The 19741-nt window shown below is 30.9% G+C and overlaps 1 protein-coding gene across 1 annotated transcript in view; it reads left to right on the forward strand.

The window, feature by feature from the left end:
• Window positions 1-19741, forward strand: part of LOC131852086 (cadherin-99C) — a 147514-nt gene continuing 127773 nt past the window's right edge. Inside the window, exon 1 of the mRNA XM_059202707.1 lies at window positions 1-274. The gene's annotated coding sequence lies outside the window, so the exon portion shown is untranslated. The remainder of the gene's footprint in view (window positions 275-19741) is intronic.

The following is a 19741-nucleotide window of genomic DNA, read 5'->3' on the forward strand; positions in this document are numbered from 1 at the left end:
GTACGTTGCGTGAGTCGTATGTACTTGTGTTTATACTACATTGCTCGCGAGTCGCGAAACTTTTTTAGCGAAACTTTAAAAATATACTCATTAGAACTATACTGGATTTGTAGTGAAGTGCAGGAACGGAAGTATTTGGTTTTGGAACATTGTTTGTTTGTGATAAAGTTAAACTTGTAGTGTGTGTGCTTGTGGTCACAGGTGTCGCATTCCTTGAGGGACGCCGACGCAGCCTCCGATACGGTGGGCAGGTGAACGGATAGTCAATTTTAATGTGAGTATTAGGTATATAAGTAATAATAGTAATGAATTGAAACTACATGCAATTCGATTACATTCATCCTTCACTTGATCTTTAGGGGTTAAACTAAAGTTCAACAGGTTATTTTATTATTTTTCATAGACCAGACATGTAAATGTGGGGCAATACATATGCTTAGTGGAAGCGAGGAACGTTGGAATGTATCATGGCCCATTGCTAGAAATGTTATGAAAACTATGTAAGGTTAACCAGTACGAGGTCCATGACTTCCTTGTGGAAGCCATCGTAGTTAATTCCTAGTAAATACGTCCGCCACGATGAGTTAGCTGATCTGATTTCTGCCTCATCCCTCACATTAATGCCCAGTTATCATATACTGATAGCTATCATTATAATCCATTAAAAAATAGGGTAGGTAGGTACCTACGTGATGTGAGTTTTAAACCTTCTATAAATAAAATTACGTCGGTTATGGCACGAGAACAATGTATAATATAACACGCAAAATAATCTGAGAAAAGACACATACAAGTAATTATAATATACCTTATTGATAAATGAAACCGCTTTCCATACTGGCTTCTGTTATACGGCTAATGCTAGTTCAGAAGTCAGAACTACACAGAAATACAGAAACGATTTATATTGTCTTGAAAGTGTACCTATTGGATAAATAATATTGTAACGATCCTTCTGATTGCGTGAAAGTCAACAATTTTAGATTGTAAATAACTTTATTTATAAATTAAAAAATAAAGTCCTGGTTGCGTGAAATCCTATTCGTGAACAGTCAATCGCCTAAATCATTATAAATATATCTCAGATTATGCTACGGCCCTTTTTATTTTAGTGATTTATTCATATCACACCTACATTGATGAGAAGAGTTTTGATGAGTATTGACTAGTGACTAGGACCTCCCTTTTTATTTGTTACTAATGTTATATCTAGGTAGGAATCTACCAATGTAGGTAACATTGGCGAATCTTTATGATTATCCGTTATTTGCGATGCATCGCAAATAATGGATAATCACAAGCGTTATCCAGTCCAATGTCTACATTGTGAACTAGATATAACATTAGTAACAAATAAAAAGCCTCCTTTTTATAAAGCTTACTTCTGTCTAGAAGTAAGCTTTATAAAGAGTCGTCTGTATGGGTACCTCAGTTTACCTATTTCAGTAGCCGAATAGATTGCTTTGTAAGCTGCATTTTGTTTGAATGCATAAGACTATCAGGCCTTGTTATGTTGTTATCTTGACCCGAGATAACTTAGTACCTACTCAGGAATGCCAACACAACGCATGATAACGTGATGTCCGTAGTGTTGTTCATGTATATAGATGACGGTTACTAGTAGTATCACAAAATTTGATAGCGTCTGTGGCCTAGCGGTTTAGTACACCGCTTTACTTCCCATGGTCGCGGGTTCGATTCCTCGCACGGTGCAAACATTTGTATTCATGAGTATGATTGTTTGTATCAGTCTGAGTGTTTTCTATGAATATTCTTTATTTATTTACAAAATAAAATTATCTAAGTATTTATATCAGTTGTCTAGTACCCATAATGCAAGCTCCGTTTACCATGAGACTAGATGGCACTGTTTTAATTGTATAAGGTATATATTTATTTATTTATCACATGAGCCATTAGCTGTATGTCATTTCAATTACATAAAATAAATCTTCCAAAATATTGTTAACAAAACTCCTTGAGCTGTAAATCGATTCAGTGGTATCATTTGTTGAACAAAAAACAATTATAATTTTAACATTTTTTTTAATAAAAACTAGTGTTCGAATTTTGTCCGATACATTTGTGAACAGTCCACTGTCACAATTTGAATATCGCGCCACAAAAATATTAAACACTATTGTGACTATATTTCGCGTGAAATGGAACGTTAACATGCTGAATAAGTCTCCAAGATTTTGCACAGTGACAACCGTCTGTGTGGGAACCAGTGAACATTCCTCTGGTAAGTCTATTTTACGGTGTTTTATGTGTTATAATTATATTTATTTAACAAAAAAATTGCTCAGTGTGATAATTTAGACCTGTTTCAGTTTCTACAAGAAACCGAGTCGAAATACAGCAATAGTATAATATGTTTTCGATTCTTGTTCCAAAATTTGGAGTCTACATTTTGAACTGTGTTTCTCTTTAAAGGGCATATGTCAGTAACTTACAGGACAATTAATATGTTTTCGATTCTTGTTCCAAAATTTGGAGTCTACTTTTTGACTATGTTTCTCTTTAATGGGCGTTGTATGTCAGTGAAAAAACTTACAGGATATAGGTACATGATTTCTTCTTCTTTAGTCTTCTTGAATGGCAATTCATGAAGGGATGACACGTGACGACGTCATATCCGTGTTACTGTATATATAATAATAGGTGATGAGCCGACTGTTATTACATTTCGTAAGGTGCCGTGAGCATCGCAATTCTTCTTATGTAATTAGAATGACAAACAAGCTGACGGCCTGCCTTATGGTAACTTAACTGTGGCTTATATTACATACAGAGCAGCATTACAGACATGTCATGTTTCTTATCTTATTTTATATCCTAATTTCACTGCCTCTAGGCCGCTGAAATACCTACACAAATGAGACAAAGGAAACACGTAGACGAGTTTATATGCAGTTTCTTCGTTTTATATGTTATGGGCTGTATGAATTCATTATAATCAGAGTTTATAATAAATTCATACATCCCATAACATTGAATAATATATAAATTCAGTTTATCAACAGATTTATTAATACCAGAAGTTTATTGAACGTGATGACAGCAAAACATAAATATTGATGACAGTTGTAAGAAAATATGTATCAATCTACATCATTAATAATTAACGATCCTCATCTATTGTTTCTAAAAGCTATTACGTATCTAATTAAGTCGTTGTTGTCTTTGATTATACAGTAATCATGTATTCATGACTTTTTATTAAACATAATGCAGTAATGATCGAGTAACGAATCATGTAATGTCTGTAATTACACATTATACAGTAAGGTGTATTTTGACTGAGCGAGTAAATTTTGATCTTCTTGCTTTCTTACTAATATTCTATACGCGAAAGGTAGAGGAAGACCGAAAAAGAGATGGATGGACTGTGTGAAAGATGATATGGTGAGAAAGAAAATATGGAGTAAATAACGACGAATGACTGCGAACAGAGATGAATGGAAGAGAAAAACATATTACGACGACCATAATAAATGGGATAAGGAAGAAGCAGACGATTATATACGCGATACTTTGTAAGAATGGATGAATAGATGTGTGTTACTCCTATAATTACACATCGATTTTATCATATATTATTATGTTAAAGTTTTTAATACTTATATGTTAGAAGCAATTGACAAATCAAATTGGTTCCATCACATCATCAGCTAACCATAAAAGGTGCCTATAATTTTTTAGTTTTAATCTGTACTTATTTGACTCTTTAACTTCCGTGCAAATTCAAATTGGTTAGTAAATGTTAAATAAAAAGACATCGTGTCGTATCATTCGACAAAGGATTCATCCATAGAAACCAATTAATCTCGGCTAGATTACAGGACGCTCATTTTAAATATAAATGAAAGTTCAGTGACCGAATATAAAATCGCCAATAACTCTTAGCATTTTTTGCTTAAACAAGTTTGTTTGTTAATAGACCAGTTTGAAAACGTCCACTAAAGCCCATTGGATACCGTACCTAATTCTTTTTTGTTGCCTGTTTACTCTGTATTATAGGGAACTATTCTATGATAGTTTATTGCGTAAATAATCCATTCCACTTGAGCATTGAAGCGAAAAATTTAGAGATCATTTTTACTATATTTTTTACGTTTCGTAGGTCATTGTCGAAAATGTTTGTATTAGTATCCGACTATCCGACAGTCCCTATTTTATATTATTATTTCATAGAGTACGTAACGTACTTATAGAACAAGTAGATACTATATACATTTTTGTAGGTTTTCTTCGCCGTATTTCATTTATGTAACATGAATAATTCGTTAAAATTTTTATATTTTACATTCGGTTTCTTTCATTAATTATCTGAACTATTATTAAATATAATTTCCATAGATGACTATGCCTATTTTTTGTAGTTCTGCTAAACGAGTTAACACCAGATAGTTTGTTTTTGCTCAGATGTAACAGTATTTTTATATATTCTATCATGAATATTTGTATACAAAATTAGATTAAAAATAATTGTTTAATATGTTTATTTCGAACTTCTAATACAGCAATTTAATTTTAATTATTAATTAAACTACAAGATTACAATTTTAGAGGACTCCGCGTCCCTTGAAAATATTTTCTCCTAGTTTTTTGTTAAGCGTGTACACGTCTAGGATTTAATAAAATCATAAATTAAGGTTTCTGTGAACTATCTGTCCTTAGACGTAAAGACAAATTTAAGACTTAAAATTCAATACAGACTTAACGTACTTTAAATTTTTTTTATTTATATAATAATTTTATTAAATACATACTTAAATCATAAAATTGAACAAGCTGACGGCATATGTGATAGTCAGTTAAATTACTTATTTGCTTTTATAGTATAAGCAACACCACAGTCATCACGTCATCATATAACGTGTGACACCTTTGATACAATGACGTCGTTCCTGTGGATTACTAAGTGGTGTCATGCATCCGTACCCTGTAATGTCTCTGTCATCTTACACTGTAACCTAAACCGCTTACAAAGCAAGCTGCTTGGCGGCTGATATAGGTGAGACAGAGTACAGAGGTTACAAGTTGCAACTGTTAGTTCTAGCTTCAAAGGCGTTTTCCGGCAGCTTTATTATAATATATCAACAAGTTCCGAATGATACATCGATTATTTGAATTGCAAAACAAATTATCCGCTTATTACTGCTCATATATTGTTCTGTCACTTTAAGGCCAATGCGTGTCGAATTATTCTTTTCAATAATTGTAATATGCCCTTGCACTATATATAGAAAACATTCAAGCCACAACACAAACACGATTCGTGATAAATAACAATGTCGGTGATTATAAATTCGTTTCTAACACTTATGTATTAGACACGTATAGTTACATGAATAGTGATGGTAATGTCCTGTTTTAATCGAATCGAATTCGATTCCTATTGTCTATTACGAATCTGTGGCCGAATTCTTTTGATTAGACTATGTTATCTTTGTTTTATATTGGATATATTATTTTTTTCTTTTAATGTCTTTTTTTAATATGAGATTGGAAGGTTTATGCTAACTTAAAAGTTATTAGTTGTTAGTATATCAGCTATAGATTAAATAACATTTCTTTTAACTTTGATGATGTAATAGATATTTTATTATTATAGTATTAGGATAATAATCATCAATTAAATACAAATGGTTTGTAACAAAAACTTTCATTAGAAGTTGTGTGTAATTATATCAAATAAACATTAGTAATAACAAAATAATCATAAGTAAATAAGTGTTTTTAATCCTTATTCTCATGCAGCATATACCTAATCTAAAATATTATCGAAATTATAAATGATCAAGAGCATGCCGAAGCTATGTGTAATTTTACTGTTTAAATTGCCCTATACGTTACATAAATTACGCAGAATACAAGTATAATATTTCTTCCGATAATATCTGTGGATAGTTTGCTCACAAATCTCCATTTGGGTCTGTTACCGAGATTTAAGATAGGAATGGCGCGTGGCAAAGGGAACAAAAATATATACCGACTATACTATGTATACATTCAAATACAATAACAAGGACATTCTATTCTACAATAAAAAGTTAGACAATGCATTCACGGGAGTAAATTCATACTAAAAAAACATCGCCTAATACTCACAAGCATAAAATATAGCTAAAATGAAAAACTTTTGGTGGTGGGTTGAAAATAAAAATGTATCTAATATAAAGTTAATATATAGGTATACATTATGTATATTAAATATTAATAATGTAAGTATTTGAATTATGTGTGCTAAAAGTCATTGAGAAATATTCCTTTGCCCGCACTATTATTGCTGTGATATGGTAAAGCGATCATTTTTGTGTACCTATATTATTATACGGTACATACACATAGTGCACTTTACTCTGGCAGTTTAGATATCTTTACTGCCTACTAGGCTACATATTAGTATACATAAAAGATGGAAGCTCTAGTTTTACCCTTACTGTCATAATAGGCCAATTTACACAAACAAGAGATACGAGACTAAAAGCATGTTCTAATAAAAGACTTATAATTGTGTAAAAGAATTTTAATTTTATTATTGTAACACATTATATTTAAAATATATATGTGTACATACATACATATATTATGTGATTACGCTATATTAAATAATTGCTAGTTTCGTAGTTTCTTATTTCAGTGATAGGAAAAGGGTTGTCATTGTAAAACTAGTTAATCAGTGACTGTAATATTTTCATTTTACTAGTCATTTTATAATTAGATGATTGTATTGGTATATAATACATATATGTATATTTTATATCAGTTTTTGGTGCCAGTGACTTTACTATAACAAAAATTAAATTTAGCAGGAAGTGAATAGAGGTCGCCAAGTAATATGCCTCTTTGTATATAGGATGCAGAGTTTAATTTATTTTGACATGACAGCCCTGAGAACTTGGTTAATGTACACTCGTCTCCAGATTTGTTTCCTTTATTTATGACGGGAAATATCTCAATAGTTTATTATTTTTCTTTTGTACATTTTTCAATCACTTTAAACAATATGGAGCTTTGGACTAAGTAATGTAAAGAAATAAGAAATTATGCCGTGGTTTCCGTAATTTTAAAAGAACTTTCTTATTTTAAAACATAGTGATAAGATAAAACTAAGTAATTTGTGCATAATTTAATTGTAGTATGAACTTGAAAACTAGATTAGTAATCAAACAGAGAAATAAAAGTAATCATTGTACCATTTCTGTTTAAATGAATTAATAAATAATAATTTCGCGAATGAACAGTTACGTTAATAATGTAATTACTCCGATCACATATTTTTAACGTGTGTAACACAAAACAAGCGAGACTGTACCCAAGAAATTGTGAGGCACAGCGCACGAACAGCGGAGATGACAAATTGGATAATTAGTTTAAAATCACGATGTTAGTACACTTCACTCTATTACAACATTCTTACTGTGACACCATAAAGGTTGCAATTTGCAATTTTCTAGCGATGATAAATCATTAAACAATGACTGAGGTGAACAGGTAAATACTTGGAAAATCAAAGGCAAATCCTTTCAAACCAAAAAGTCTTTTTTGTTTTGTTGTATACAGTTCTATTGATGTATATATATAAATAGGTCTGTATGGGTACAACCAAACTATAATATATACTTGTATCAATTTAAAAAAGGAAAATCAAACGTAATACTTAATGTTTTATAAATCTTAGTTACTCCTAAGTAAAGCGTGCGTTTTTGTTGGAAATCTTTGATTTTACTGAATATTCAATAAAAGTGTGCATTTTGTTTATACTATATAAGATTAGAGAAGAAGATAGTATTACAAGAAACTGAATTATACAGGTCGTACATTGTATTCGGCACAACCTGCACGTCAAGATAAGATGAACGAAGTGTAAAATTATTGGTAACCCAACTGAGATTGGTACCAAAAATCTACCCATAGGTTTCTAAACATAAATACAAAATTAAATGCTTTTTGTGCCAAGAATGTAGGTCCAGGACCTGTCAATGTAAATCAAGCGGTATTACTTAGTACGCAACTTGATTTAAATGCATTTGTTTACATATTGAAAACGTGTCTGTCATAGTAACGTGTCTATTTTCCTCATAAATAATTGATGCAGATAGGCCTGAATAATGGTTTGCTCTGGTAATCCAACGCAACATGACTTCTGATTTCGATTGTACCAGATATTTCTTGTATTTGAGAATTATTCAGAGCTGGGAGCGGCTTGTCTTTAGAGACGAGATTGATTAATATTCAATGTATCACATAGTGTAATCGTATTGCATCATCATTTACATTTTATAGTGTAAAATTTTAATTATTGTAATAGGTAGTAATTTTTTTACAAACAACGTAGCTTGTGCGACTTAATGACTATATATATTTTAAACGCCATCTGTTGATACTAATCTAAACGATTATAACAAATTTAAATCATCTATACGATGTCATACATAATTGTATTAATAATTTAATCATTAAAACAGTAGATTGTGTATTGTAAAATAATGATAAAATGAATTACTAGCCGCGGTATTTTTTTTATCTTTCTTTAGCCCGTGTTTCCCTGTGATTTATTTTAAACTTTAACACCGAAACACACAGTTTTCGTTTCCTTGTGGTCTTAGTATAAATAAGATATTGTTTATTTTTATGTTCATCCTTTCAAGTAGATGTTTGTTCAATGTTGAGTGGGAAAGTACCCTTTATGTAAATACGTGCAGTTCACCAAGGAAGTAGTTTCGTCAAATCACGTTACTTACTCGTATTCTTGTCAATTTAGCACATCACGTACTGGGTTAACGTGTCGTCTCTCCAATTGCTTGTAGTTATGTAACATATTGTTATTATATATTATTGTTATTGTAGTAAAACCTCTTTGTTAAACCTTCTTATTCTTAATATTGCGATTTTAAAATGTTTATATCATAGGTAGTAATAAAATCAGTGAAATTAGAAAGTGACATAATTCATAATTAAAATTAATTACGCAGTTAACCTACTTTACCGGTACCTTCTATCTTCTTCCACGATAACATCTAGTCATCCGATTTACCACATTAGGTATGGCAAGGCTACCGTAAGCGAATTGAAAATTCCAAATTCAAAATATTAAGATTTAAAATGTTCGCTAAAGTGGGTTCATCATAAAGGTTTGACATGGACAGACTATATTATAAAGCATATAAACACTTCCCATACCTACACTTCATATTAGTATACTGCAATGAAAATTTTATGTCCTCATTTGTAAACTAATCGTGATTTAGCATATATGATATCTAGATATACATATATATACTGATGCCCACTATGCCTTTTAGAGACCATATTGGAATTCTGGGTTAAATTGTTTTTCCTTTTAGGGCGTATACTCCACGTTGTTTGGCTGTGTAATGAAGTATTTTAATTACTCTTGTAATAAAAGCGTAAAGCGTCGATACAATAATAATGGGTTTCCTTATGGCTCTCTTATTTGTTTGTTGTGCTTTCGTATTGTATTATGAACAGAGCTCGTGTGAGATTTCCTGCTTATCGGGGTATATTAATTACAATAATACGTATATACTTCTTTTTAAATTTAAGTACTACCTAGTTGACCAGCGCAACTTCACACTCACATTTTATGGTTTTGGAATCATTTTTCATTGGTACTCCGATCCTATTATTCGTAGCGTGATGATATGAATAAAATAACTTTATAAACTGTAACCTTCCCCGATAAATATCAGGATATCACACTAAAAGAATTTTAAATATGTAGTACCTAGTTGCTTAGATTAGAAAAGTAATATACTTCTAACGAAAAAATCTAATAATAATATAAACTAAAATAGATTATATCTATATTCCTTTTGGGATGAAGAAGTGCTATTCCATACCTATACTCATTAGCTTACGTGTAAGCATTATGACAGTTTGCTAACTATTAAGGGCGACAATTACGCAAACTCTTTTTAACAATCACAATTTATTGACTTGTTTCGCCAGACTGTGGTTATGATTTGGGTACAATTAAAAATATGTCGCAATCTAACTTAGGTGTAATCTGAATTGCACTTTAAAAAAAATTGTTACTCATATTTTCTAGGGTTAGTAAGCAATTGCATAATGCTTTATTTGTTCATTGTTCTGTGAATATTACCGAATACAATTAAACTTGTTATGTATGTAATGGTACGTATTGGGTTTTTGTTTGTTGTTAGTGGCGTGTACAACCCAGCCAATCCAGATTAATAATTGGGGCTGGGAATAGGTAGTTTTATGTAAATATGTGCAATTTTATGTACTTGTAGCTAGAAAGTCAACGTAAGCATGACATGGATAAGACTTAAAATCAGTTTGATTTCCGGGAACTTAAATCATGCAATGCAATGCAACTTATATAATTATGAAATCATGAGAATTACACTTATTGTTTATTTATAGGTTTATAGGAGTGAGTAGAAGGAAAAAAAAAACATATTCAGATATTTATTGTAATTTAAAAGGTAAATCAAAGTGCAGTAGAGTGTTCCAAAGGTGACAATTATTCGTCTTCGAATTCAAGATCGCCAACAAAATCATCATCGTCGGGTTTAATATAACATAAAACTATTATGTTTTTAGCATTACTGGGTATCCAGGAATTTCTTTTAATATTCATTATTCATTTATACAGCGAAAAAGAAAATAGTACGTTATAGGCATATCCATACTATTGATGTCGCAATATTGCACTACCTATTCTGAGCCCTATTAATAATATTAATGTTAAATTACTAGTTTACGTTGAATTTTAAACAATGATACTGTTACAACAGAATAAAATATATTACAAAGAGAATAGTTTAAATATTTTAAAATGTATATATATATGTACTATATTATATAATGAAAAATAGAAAAAGTATTATAAAATTTCAATAGCAAAAATAATAAGTAAATTTCATTCAGTACTTTTTTGTAAAATAAGCGACTACATGAAAAAAATAATGTGTGCGTAAGCTGTGATTATTTTAAAACAATAATTAGTTAGTTTTTATACAATTTCATAATCTCCATGTTGTTAACATAGAGGTTGGGTGGAAAAACATTTTTTTAACGGATCGCATTAAATTATTATGTTTTCGAAGAAGATATCGCGTTAGTCTGTCTTTTATTAGTGTAAATTATGAGGTATTTATAAAAATAATACAAACACAGACGATTTCATATTTAAATGTGTTGCGATCGATATTTAAATTCACACTCATTAATCATAACATTATTTAAATCTGTGCCAATAAATATAATCAATGAAGAGCACCTGCTTCCACGTTGACTCGACTATTATGGGGATTAGGGTTAAAATAATTCATATACTTATGTAAATTTAAGAATCAGTAGTATAATAATTTAAGATTTAGTCTGACAGAAACATTCCTTTAAATTTGAGGAAATTAGACCTTATTACTTTTTCGTGTACGTACACATTTTTGTCATGGTCATAGATTGATTGTACACAGGACTTAATGGTTACGCCGCGGAATGTTCGAGATGATGATGATGAAAAATACATAAAAAGAAACAAAACAATGCATGACGTTCTATTTTCAAATTGTATAATTTTATTTTTAAATACATTATTAGGCTATTTACGATTGCAAACAATGTTTTTGACTTTGATCGCTACAAAGTTGCCTAGTCTAGAACGAAAACGTAACTTTGAATAAATAGAAGTGTAATACAAAAAGAATTGGATCGAGATCGAATCGAGAACAGAACGAGTTCGCCGACAATAGGAATGTGTAGACAAAGCCGAGATAGTTGTCGGCCTCTATTTGAGAGTCGAGCGAGGACGATAAGAGGCGAGAGGACGCACTTTTTAACTATATTTTTTATTATTTATGATTATTTTATGGAACCAATATTAGAACTTTCATGTATCTTAAATTCTAGTAAATGAGTCATGTAAGTAAAGTATCGATAAGGGAAGTTATATAAACCCGAGCGGTATATTGGAATTGAAAATGGTAATGTTATCCAATCATAACAAAGATTTTAAAAACGTCATATAATAATAGAAAATAGTAAATAAAAATTATGATATGATTAAATGGCTACTCTAAAAATATCTAGTTGACCATGCTATTTGTCATTTCAGCTTACCAATTGAGTTGGCTTTTCTATAGATCACGATCAATTTTGTCAGATAACCTCACAGCTCAGCATTTTCTATAGCTCTTTAAGAGACTTGGAGTTTCCTCATATATTATTACCTTGATACATTCAGATACCTAGAAGTGCATAACAAAAATACGTGAAACTGGTTTTTTTGCAACCTGTTTTCAGTTTTTAATGAGCGGATTATTATTAATAGCAGTAAACTTGATCACAATGAGCCCTATTGTATACCATATTAAAAGAACAGAACGTATGCATTCGTGAATGTTCATACCCTTGTCTGTTTCACACCTTGTTGCTGTCAACTATCATGTTATTGGTATTTGAATAAATGAATTCGATATAGGTACATACCTAACTGTAGTACTGTGTAGGACATAACCGCTTTGTTTATGTCCTACACAGTACTACAGTTATAATATAACAAACTATCTGTGTATAAATGTACAAATTTCATTCAAATCTTCCCAGCCATAGTAAAAAATATCCAAACGGCTCGTAAAACTTTCACATGTATAACATTGGTAGCTGATGAATTATTTTTTTTCGTTATTGAATGTCTTTTATTTTTAATTTGTGTTTTCTCTAATGAATAACGTAGAGGGCTTTGAATAGAATTGCAACTTTGTTAACTAAATAATTCACTTTAATTGGACGTTAAATCTTATAGACAGATTTATACTTATTTCCTATAAAAATTGTGGTTTATCGTGAAATAGACGGCACTATTGAGCTGTACTCGACCTAAATGTCCATCTCTTTTTACAGTCATCTTTATGTATATTGCTATCTCGTTTAGACGTGACTTTCATTAAACTTGATTGTTGAATAACCTGTCGTATCCTATATGGAGTTAAGACATCGATTTCTTACTGTAAGATTCCTGCGATTTTATGGTTATTTATGTTGCCTTTATTTTAATTTATACGTTATCACCATCATTATTTAAGCTATTCATTATACACTTCTTAATAAAGAATACTATATTGTAAGGTGCACTGAACTATCTACCTGTATTATTGATTTCTTGTCTCACTTTGAGATCGTCACTAGCTTCTAGATCGTCTAGTGAGGAGCCACTCAGCCAACACTGGCTTGGCGCTGACGCATTGCTCGCCGAGAATAATTTCCTCCAATAGCTTATCCATTTTTTTACCTATATGACTAACTTCTTGGTCTTTTGGGCTATTTGGTTCTGCAATTTTATTACAGTCTGCTAAATCAATTTACATATGAAAAATTGTTTAATGAGTAAATCAATGTACGGATCGTATTTTTGACGTTGTAGGGGTCTGTAGCGGACGGTAATTTTTTATCATTCTGTGGGCGACTTGTACAAGCTGTAGTAACTTTCTGGTAAAACAACATAACAAAATTAATATACATATTATTATTTAATTAAGCACTAAATAATGAATATTGTGGTATTTTACCTTATCTCAGCTTTATAACTCGATTATAAATCGGAACACGTTATAAATACTTTGTAGACAACATTTGAGAATAACGTCGCAGGTGGGCCATAAACTCGTAGACTAATAAAGTTCTTACATTGCTGTTGATCGATGGAAAGTGGAACGTAATAAAACGATTACTTTGGTATTTCTTCTTACACTACCGTTTATTTTGTTTATCTAATGAACAAAGTACATAATATTGACATGATTGAGTGTTTCAATATTCTTCTGTTTATTTAAGTATTAAAAAAAGCGAACTTATTGTACTACTAACAGGTATCATTTTCTAGCAGACAATTTAATTATTTAAAAACTTTATTCAATAAATGTTCTGCATATAGGAGGACTAAGAAAATAGAAAATCTCAACTTTTGTATAACATTGAAAACATTATACACTATAATATTAATTAATAAAGGTACAAACAGGTATTAACAGTATCAGAAAAAAACCGGTAATACCAATATACACTTTCAAATTTGTGCCTTAGGTAATTTATTTAGGGTATCAATTATTTTATAAACACTATAGATATTTAGACATTTAACTATTAGTTAATAAGGTCCATTGTTTAATAAACATTGTAACGGCATTCACTCATACAAAGCGACCTGAATATAAATAAATGAGATTCTAAACAAGGTTCCCTTTATTCGGATTTGAAACATGGGAACTTTACGGTCGTAATGGTGTTTTTGTGGTTTAATTAATGTCTTTTGTATACATTAAGAACGTCGGCTTTTGAAGATTTAATGTGACGTCTTATTCACCCAACCTAAAAGAACAGGTACAATAATAACTGTCATTGCAGGTAGTTTTATTTTTATAATAAAATGAACTAGTCTTTAATAAAAGCAATATAATATATTATTTTTTTGCCAAATAAAAGTCTTTAATAACTAAGTATAGTACTACTATTTCTTTATATTTTCTAAATATATTTTATACATATTTTTATTGCAACCTTCCATCGTTCTCAGCGTTTGTTATTCTATAACTTTCGTATTACCAAACCTCTTAAATCCCCTTCATCTTTGTGATTACAAATTTTACAATATTTGTATAGCGTCAATACTTATTTTTTTTATTGCAAAAAGGATCAACTAAGTCATTCCAGTGTAGTCTTTGAAAATAAAACCTTCTATCCTTGCAGTACTAGTAGTAGGTATATTACTCACAGTAGTCAAACTTGATGCTTGGGTGCTGTATTAGACATCAACGGGAATAGATTAGCTACGACAACCAAATTTAACTGTAGTGAATTATCCTTCGATATGTTTCTGATTAATAAATTCTTCTATTCCGTTGGATAAGTTAGTGAAGGTAGTTGATGACATAAAATTATTCGTGTAAAACCAGACTAACTATATTAATACCGATTGATTATAATAATTATAATAATAAATTACTCCATTTATTTCCATTGAAAACCTTTGCTAAGAAAGTCGATAAACTAACAATTTTGCAGTTTAACTTCTATCTAAAATAATAGAAAAAAAAAACTATTGTTTTATGTTTAGCGTAATAAAATGCTAATTTCAAATTAAATACAATAAAATTTTCTTGTCATTACTTCCCTAAAAATATAATAGTTTTAGGAAACTGAGTTGATTATTGAATGAAGAACTAAATGACTTTATTATACAAATTTCACAAAATGAACTGTTAAAATCGATCAATTCGTTGGTGGATCAACAATTGACGTTCGCAGCTCAATGGAGTGGAACGCTCCGGTCGCTGCGACAGAAGGTAATGATTCGGTTTCCTCCATAGGTATAGGAATAAATAATTTTAACACCTCCCAAAAGCTTATGTTATTTATGGCATTCTGTTTGTTAATAACAATCGTGATCGCGATGACTACCTGTATGTACTTAAAAGTAAAATAAACACGGTTTCCGCATTGGCCTCGTATGTGGGCCGTTATGCATTATGTCTGCAGTATTGACAAATATATATCAAGTAATATGCAAACAATAAGTACCGTCGTATAGTCAACGTCTTTTTGATAGTCGGTTGAAAACCTAAAGATATATGTACAGATAGAGGTTGATTGCACTCAGTTCTAGCTGGCATCCTTATAAAGAATCTTTCGTGACGAAATAGACGATAAATTAGATTATGGAAATTGTGTGCTGTCGTGATAAATACTTAATTTTCATTTTCGATATTGCTTTATTACCTAGAAAATACACAGTAGGTCTGTGTAGTTTTATAATAAACTTACTAATCTTTATAACTAATAATTTTCTAATCTACACCAAATCTGTAATTATCATACATTCCAAATAAGAAAACAGGAGTAATGTTGTAATCTTTCTTTTTCTATAATCGCATTATAGCATCTGACTACAAAAAGATCTGTCCTGCGGCTTCTTTGAATGCGCCAGCGCAGCGTGTCGGTTGTCCACCCCCTTCCCCTGACACTGCTCTTTGCCGCCTCACCGCATCCTGCGACAATCTTTTGTTTGTTAAACGTGCTACAAAACCAACACGTACCACGTACACGGAATAAGGCTCGGTCACGTCTTTTTATTTTTTTAATTGTACGACTACAGCTTTGTGGATACTTCAACTTTATTACTTTATTGTCCAAATAAATAAAAGGTGGTCCGCTGTTGGACGTAAGTTGTAGCTTGCATGTGGGAACGGGGTATACAATGTTTTAATAAGACCTTCTAAATTCAAATAAGAATTTATATTTTGTGCTAGTTTGCAAACCTATATTATTATTATATAGGTAGATGTTACATTGGTGATATAGGGAACTATTTTTAATATAAGACCTTTGTATGTGGTTGGTACTGTTCACCTCATAAACTGTACGTTTAAACTTTAATGGAGGCAGACGTAGTATTTTTCGATATACTCCAATTATTGTTTCTATTATAATTTATAAGTCACACAAACAACTATATTACACATAAAATATCTCATACACTTGTTAAGTATACATAACTGAAGTAGGACTTTTTTCCGGTGTTAGCAACCCTATAGGAATGTGGTAATCGTTGACTACTGTAATTCTGTAAAAAATACTGTCTTCGAATCGAATCTTTGAAGTTTCGAAGCGAGTAATCGGTATTTAAAAAAAACATGTTTGCAATTTAATGGTGGCAACAATACTGTAGTATCTTAAAGATAGTCAGTCCTGATGTAGCAATACTTGATAAAAACCGGTCAGAGTTAATGTTTGCCTAATATGCCAATGGTTCCATCCATTTGTATCTCGTTGATTTAAATTGATGTCTCACACAATTATAACTGGCTATTTGTATAATTTAATACAAATCAAGATTTTTATATATCATTTTATTCTATAAATATATTATATAATATTAATGTTTACTTTTCGTTGTCCATATAAAGAACAGATGTGGATAGAGGAACAACAGGTGAATGGTTGTAAAAAAGGTAGCAACACCTGTTGTTTGAGTTCATTAAGCCGTGTAAAATGTAGTGGAATTTATGGGCACTATGGCGTAGAATAGGTAGATATATAGATAAATGCTTTATTCATCTATTACAAATACATAGCTTACATGTATAAATGGTCAAATGATACTTACAACATATTATTTTACTAACATTATAAAATTAACAGATTTTCAAAATATAATAATGGCGATTTTTACAGTAGCTATTATTTTATATTGGTAATTCTTTTAGCAGATTGTTAAAAATCTAAATTCGGAAATATGAAATATGGGATCTTATTATCAGCTTATCAGGAACCATCTAATATTATAAGCACAACACTCAAACTACCTTGTCATAATAAAGTATTTACGAACATTAATGTTTTGCGAACCGTCTAGCCTAGCAGGTACAGTTACATTTAGTCATGTATAAAAACATTCATTATAAGTATTTTTAATAGATACATGATCATTATACCATCATCATTTATTTTTATACTTGACTAATGATTTTCTTCGAGCGCCAAATGAAATTGCTTATACGAGATGAATTTTAATTGTCTTAAACGTGTCTATTCAAGGCAGCTGCGTATTTAAATGCTGTTTTTGACCGCGATTCTTTAATGAATTTAGAGGATGACATCATGCTTAGCTTGCTTTCACAGGCCGCACCCCTTTTGTGTATTATATGACCATAATTGCTTAGATCCCTATCATTATAGCGCGGGCGCGGTGGGATGGCTCCCGGCTATCTTGTCTCGAATTTTGGACTAAAAAAAATTATAAGTCGTGGGAATTCCAACGACTATTCCGATACATTGAATTACCTGCTGGACACCTCTATCGGGAGATTTGATTGAGCTATGTAATGATGACGATCTTATGGATAAACTAGCTGTAACTCGTGACTTCTACCGCGTAGAAATTAATTTTATTTTTATTGAAATGAATAAATCTTATAAAAAAGTAGCCTATGGTACTTCTTATAACATTAGCTATATGCAAGTGAAAGTGCCGTAAAAATCGGTCCAGTCGTTTCAGAGATTAACAAGAACAAACAGACAGATACGAAAAAGGATAAAACCATTTTTGGAATTAGTAGTTATTTATATAGAAAACGCGCTTCGGTAAATAAGTGCACACGTTTAGACGATCTCGGTGGTCTAGCACACCGCTTCACGTCCGATGGTCGCGGGTTTGATTCCTCGCGCGGCACAAACATTTGTATTCATTTGTAATTAACATTTAATGATATATTATTTTCGTTATATTAAATTTACATTTCATATTACAGCTACAGATACAGTAAGTATATAATTCTTGTTCGATTCAGTAAACAAATAGGTAAGTGTTATTTATAGCTATAACTTGTTTTATTATGTAGGTATTTTTTAATGCATTTTTTGTCGATTCCCTGAGAATCTCTATGTTTGCGATATCACATTAGATATTTTATTTCTATAGAATTTACTTTATTTATAATAAATCTTTATATATAAAGATTTATTAGATAATGTAAATTCTTATAAGATACAGTCAAAGTCAAGTTAATATTTGTCCTTATCACAAATTTTATGTCAACAACTATTTTTTTAAAGCAAAGAATTTTCTAATCACCACCGTGTCCTCACAGGATTAGTGACGATAATTATTAAAAAGGGTTCTGAGATGACTCTCGTGATACACGAATCAACGCTACATAGCTTCATTGCGTTTTATCCCACGCTATTAAATTTAAACGTAGAATAGAATTGTTATTTGTCATATTATATACTGAATTATAGTTACGTACAGATTTTTCAAATTCTCTATTCTATTAGATATTGAAAAAGAAAAATTCTATATAGAAGTGGTTTTTTATCTATACTTATACTAATTGTTCAGGACCTACAAAAATTCCTTTGTAATATTTTGTACTTAGGTGTGAAAGTGCTACCGTTGTGCTTACGTTTTGCGTGAGAACGGAATAGACGTCTATGTCGATTTTCATAGCAGATATTACGTGCATTGCAATCTATGTATATATATATATCAAATTAGCAAGGGTAATATGATTAGACGGTAGGTTCTTCCCCTGCCCCTGCTTGTTTACCTAGCGAAATCTAGGCGTTTCAGGTGTTGCGTTCACCACTATATCGACTATTGATATTGCCTGTAACTGTGCTACCTAGTATAACAGTCTTGACGGTACGTTATGTTATACTATGAAATTAATATTATATTTTTTGATCGTCTTCTGCTTAAACGTTTCTCAATACAGTCATCGAACAATACGTCATAGGCTCTCCGGATGTGGCTAATTCCACCGCAATGTGAGAAGGCTGATTCAAAACCTGTTCTTGATCTATATTTTTTCTTTTGTACCATCTGTTTGTCGTCATATAAACTCTACTATGACTAGTCAGTCATTAATGTACAGGCATTCTGTGGTAATTTGAAATCGTCCAGATTTCACGTCTGGCCTTCAATTTCAAAGAACTTTTTGTTGGTTGCATAATGGCATCTTGCACATCATTATGGATAGTCGTTAGAAACAAATTTGTATCTTTTCTAATTTATACCAAATTATTATTGAAGGATACATGTGTGGGACTATAATAATATAGATTTTGTAAAATTTATACCGAAATCTGACAGAAAATAAGAAGTAACTATTATTATTATCATATGTACAGTTACCTTCGCAGTTCTATGTATTATATTCTGTATTTCTGTATTATTCAAACGCGT

The sequence above is a fragment of the Achroia grisella genome, unplaced genomic scaffold (assembly GCF_030625045.1).
Source record: "Achroia grisella isolate CSIRO2021 unplaced genomic scaffold, CSIRO_AGI_Agris_v1 utg821, whole genome shotgun sequence".
NCBI classification, from domain to species: domain Eukaryota; kingdom Metazoa; phylum Arthropoda; class Insecta; order Lepidoptera; family Pyralidae; genus Achroia; species Achroia grisella.